The sequence below is a fragment of the Eriocheir sinensis genome, chromosome 12 (genome assembly GCF_024679095.1).
Source record: "Eriocheir sinensis breed Jianghai 21 chromosome 12, ASM2467909v1, whole genome shotgun sequence".
NCBI classification, from domain to species: Eukaryota; Metazoa; Arthropoda; class Malacostraca; order Decapoda; family Varunidae; genus Eriocheir; species Eriocheir sinensis.
In genome coordinates, this window is record NC_066520.1 from 7,558,909 (window position 1) to 7,563,908 (window position 5,000).

The 5,000-nt window shown below is 41.0% G+C and overlaps 1 protein-coding gene across 5 annotated transcripts in view; it reads left to right on the top strand.

Moving 5' to 3' along the window:
- LOC126997351 (histone H3.v1-like) overlaps nucleotides 1–157 on the top strand; it is a 76,159-nt gene extending 76,002 nt beyond the window's left edge. For all 5 annotated transcript variants that reach the window (XR_007752047.1, XR_007752049.1, XR_007752048.1 and 2 more), the window contains one exon: nucleotides 1–157. This exon is cut by the window's left edge. The gene's annotated coding sequence lies outside the window, so the exon portion shown is untranslated.
- Nucleotides 158–5,000: the final 4,843 nt, after the last annotated feature.

Below are 5,000 nucleotides of genomic sequence, written 5' to 3' on the forward strand. Positions count from 1 at the left end.
AGACAAACAGGATTTAGTAAGAAAAGAAAGATAGAAAAAACAAAAAAGAAGAAAATAAAGAGACGCGTTCAATGTATGTTTAGACTCATCAAAGAGAAAGGAAAATAATGTTGTTTAGTAGATATTAAAAAGTAATAAAGTTCTCATTTGTACAGAATAGATCTTCCAGTGTTTCCTCATTAGCTGAAAGAGAGAGAGAGAGAGAGAGAGAGAGAGAGAGAGAGAGAGTATTAATTAGCTGCCTTCGTTTGCTCGTAGAATCGTACTTACTAGGCAAAAAAAAAGATAAGTCCCTCACTGCCACCTCCCTTTTTCCCTTCCCTTCCTTTCCCTTCCCTTTCTCCTTTTTTATATTTCCCTACTTTCCCTTCTTTCCCTTCCTTTCCATTCCCCCCTTCCTTCCTTTCTGTTCCCTCCCTCTTTTCCTTTCCATCCCCTTCCTTTCGCTACCCTTTCTCCTTTATATATATCCTTACATTCCCTTCTTTCCCTTCCTTTCCATTTCCCTCCTTCCTTCCTTTCTGTTCCCTCCCTCTTTTCCTTTCGCTACCCTTTTTCCTTTATATATATCCTTACATTCCTTTCCTTCCCTTCCTTTCCATTTCCTTCCTTCCTTCCTTTCAATTCTCTCTGTTTTTCCTTTCCATTCCCTTCTCTCCGTTTTCTCCCTTTGTATATCTCCCTGCAGTCCCTTCTTTCCCATTTCATCCCTCCCTTCCTTTTTTTTCCTTTCCACTCAATTCTCTCCCATTATTTTCCTTTGCCTTCACTTTCACTTTCATTTCTCTTCCACTCTCCTTCCTCACTCTTTCCCTTCCCTCCCTGCCTCATCCTTTTTCGTTTCCCTTCTCTTCCTCTCCTATTACTTTGCCATTTCCTTCCTCTGCTTTCCTTTCTCTCTCCTCCCTCCGTTATTATCCCTTCCCTTATTTTCCTTTCCTTTCCTTGTCCTTCTTTTCCCTCTCCTTTGCCGTCTTACAAACTCTCACCTCTCACCCTCTTACTTTCCATCTTCCCAAATTCTTCTTCCTCTTCTTCCTAACATCCTTGCATCTTACGTATTTCCCTTCTCTCCTCTGTTTTTTCCTTCTCTTATTTCTTTCTTCCTTTTTTCTTTTCATATATTTCTTCCTTCTCGTTAACCCCAATCCCCAGCTGCCCTCCTTCCCCCTCCTACCCCCCATTATGTAGACGAATTTTCAGCCCTCCTCCTCCTCCTCTTCCTCCATTCGCGGTTTTAGAAGCGAATGAAAGATAGAAGAATCGTGTCAATATCGTCGTCGTCTTCGTCTTCGTCATCGTCCATATCGCCGTGCACCATTCCGTTGATCTGGTCTCTCGCTTCAAGTACACGCTGGTCATAACGCTGTTCTTTATACCAGTCATTGTTTTCTTCCTCCCCGTTCTCGCCGCCACTTAGGTCGCCGAAGAAAAGAGGGAAACGAAAAGCTTTCCACGTAAGAGCGAATCGGAGTGAGTGTTTGTGTGAAAGGAGGAGTAACTGAAATCGGGAAAGAAACTAACGTAGAGTTCTAGGTTTTGTTTCCCGTCTGCCGTTTGGATTTCGAGTCTCAAGATTACTCACGTAGGTAGTTCATAGCGCGTGTGTGTGTCAGTCTGTCTGTCTTGTGTTGTCTTTTCTAGGCTTCGTCGCTGAGAGAGAGAGAGAGTATCCCCTCAGTGGGTGAATTCAGTTTCCAAAATGCAACTTCATCAAAAAACTATATAAAGAAATAACGAGAATTCATTTTACGGATGACAATGGTGACATAATTAACATGCACGTACACACACACACACACACACACACACACACACACACACACACACACACACACACACACACACACACACACACACACACACACACACACACACACACAAAGAAAACCACAACACACGAACACATTTATGGAAGTAATAGTAATAATAATGCTAATAATAATATGAATTTTTCCCCCTTTACCATTTTGCTATTACAATTTTATTCCATCTATGCTCGCAGTATTTCTCTCATGGTACATTTTATGCCCCAAAAGCTGCACTGAAATAAAAAAAAAGGAAGTTTTCGATGATTTGTAGCGTAGGTGTGATGACCAAATTCATTAATGTATTCGTAGGAAGGTCAAATATTTTTTATTTTTTATTTCTTCTGTGCATGTCTTCTCGCAAATATCGTTTCTCTCTCTCCAATGAATGGACTTTAATAATAAAATGTTGTGATATATGATTCTCTCTCTCTCTCTCTCTCTCTCTCTCTCTCTCTCTCTCTCTCTCTCTCTCTCTCTCTCTCTCTCTCTCTCTCTCTCTCTCTCTCTCTCTCTCTCTCTCGCATCTCTCTTTATCCCTCTACCCAGTGCATGATTAGTCACCAAACATACAAATAGTGCTGGAGAGAGAGAGAGAGAGAGAGATTCACCAAAATAAATGGGCGGTGAATTGAAGGTGAAGGTGCTAGTGTGTGATTCTATGGCGTACACACACACACACACACACACACACACACACACACACACACACACACACACACACACACAAACCAAGAAACAAACAAACAAACAGTTGAAAAATGGAATGAATAATGAAAATACAGAAAAAAATGGCAAAAAGAACAAAAATAATAGATAAATTATCCCAAAGGTCTAAACACACACACACACACACACACACACACACACACACACACACACACACACACACACACACACACACACACACACACACACACACACACACACACACACACACACACACACACACACACACACACACACACACACATGTACCTATCGATTTATATCCACATAGCAAACTGAACACGAAATAAAATAACATAAAAAGATTTAATTACCGAGAAAATATATCCCCCCCCCCAAAAAAAAAAAAAAAACATTGAAAGGATAACTGACAAAATTGAAATACCTACCAAAAAAACATAAAAAAATAGTTAGTATAATTATAGAACTTCCGTGTTTCGAAACCTTGAATGTGTAATGAAAAAAAAAACATCACTTCGATCAAACCTTTTCCCTTTTTTTCGGTTTTCGTTATTTTTCCGTGTTCTTTTCCCTCTTGTACAGCATTTCCCATTGTGTGGCGGGGGACCAACTTCACGCATTACCGATATAAGGAAATAAATCCCCTCCCATCCTTGCCATCCCGGTCTCCTCCCCTTACCTACAACCTTGCATTCCCTCCCACCCCGTCCTCCTCCCATCACCCCATCGTCTTACCCAGTCTTTTCCTTTTCCTTCTCCTCCTCCGTCAGGTATGAATACACATCAACTGAAACGAATGCAACTCTCCCTCTAGTACTACTTTTACTATTAGTCTACTGCTAGTCTACTTTTACTCTTGCTACCTTCTTCTCTCCTCCCGTCTTGTCCACTTCGTCCTAATGTTTTTCCTTGGATTCTTCACCCTTGACATAGGCGATGGCGTGATGGTGTAAGGCTTTCACTCGTCACGGTTCACTTATGATACTGTTACATTACGACGCTGCGAAATAGTGAGAGACGAGGGAAAAGAAAGTTCGCCTCGTTTCTGTTTTCCTTGTTTACATTTGTTAAGTCGTTATCGAGAAGCACATGGACAGAGAGGCAGAGAAAGAGAGATAAGATATATTCCTTTCTCTTTCTCTTTCTTTATGGAAGTTCATGTCATAGGCGCAGATATTTAACTGTGGTTCTGTTTACTACTTTCTCGTGCCCTTTCCCTCATTCCCCTGCCCCAACCCTTCTCACCTCCCTCCCTTTGGCCTTGTGTTCAGACAAAGCCCTGAGTGGCCTCGGTCTCATGGGCTCAGCCGGTGCCAGGACTGGACTTTGTGGTTCTATTTCGTATGTTTCTTTAATTGTTTATATATTGTTTTCATCATGAGTTCTTGCCCGTTTCTTTGGCTTGTTGGTCCTCCGCCACTGACCCCTCGTCCCCGTTTCACCCAGTGTTTGTCTGTTTGTCTATCTGTAAGTCTGTCTGTCTGTCTGTCTGCTTGTCGGTCTGTGTTCGCGCTTCGCCAGACGAGAAGGCGAGAAAAAAAAAACTAATACACACGTAGCCGCTGACCCCGCCGCCGCCCCGATGCTCTGCACCGGCCCGGCTGATAACAGCCTTTGATCATTGTCTGGCACACGAGTATGTGCAAAACACTGGGTGAAGCGCCGGTGACCCCTTACTTTAGACGGATTGGTACTCATATATATATATATATATATATATATATATATATATATATATATATATATATATATATATATATATATATATATATATATATATATATATATATATATATACTATACTATACTATACTATATACTATACTATACCATACTATATACTATACATAAGCGTGAATCCATTCGTGTGTCATATACGTACTTACTATCTGTAGACAATCCTAATATTAACTTTAAAGAGACTAGATGTAAAAGCTATGTATTAAATGTGCCAAATGTTCTGCTCTTGTTGTTGTTTATTGTTACTGTTGTTGTACGCTGTTGTTGCTGCTGTTGCCGCCGCCGATGCTGCTGCTGCTGCTGTTGCTGCTGCTGTCATTACTCTTTTGTTGCGAATCAAAGGCGTTGATTCAACGATTTACAAGGTTGCTGCTGCTGCTGCTGCTGTTATGCTGGTGCCGTTATTACTGCTGCTGCTGGTGCTGCCGGCCTCGTTGTGCCACTCACACACCCTCAGTCCTGGCACACTGGCTAATCACCTAGACTCACTAAAAAATATGTTAATTAAACGATTAATTTCCTAAATGATCACTAACCAAGAAACCAAACGAGCAATAGAAAAATCAATTGAATAACTCACTAACTAATTAATTGACCGAAATGACTAACCTGACAACCAAACAACTCGCTAAGTGACAAACAACACACTCCCTGCCTCCCTCCCTCCCTCCTTCCCTCCCTCCTGACACACAAACTAAATTAACAAGCATGATAAATACCTAAGAAATTAATCATAGAATTATACATTTAAAGAATATCAAC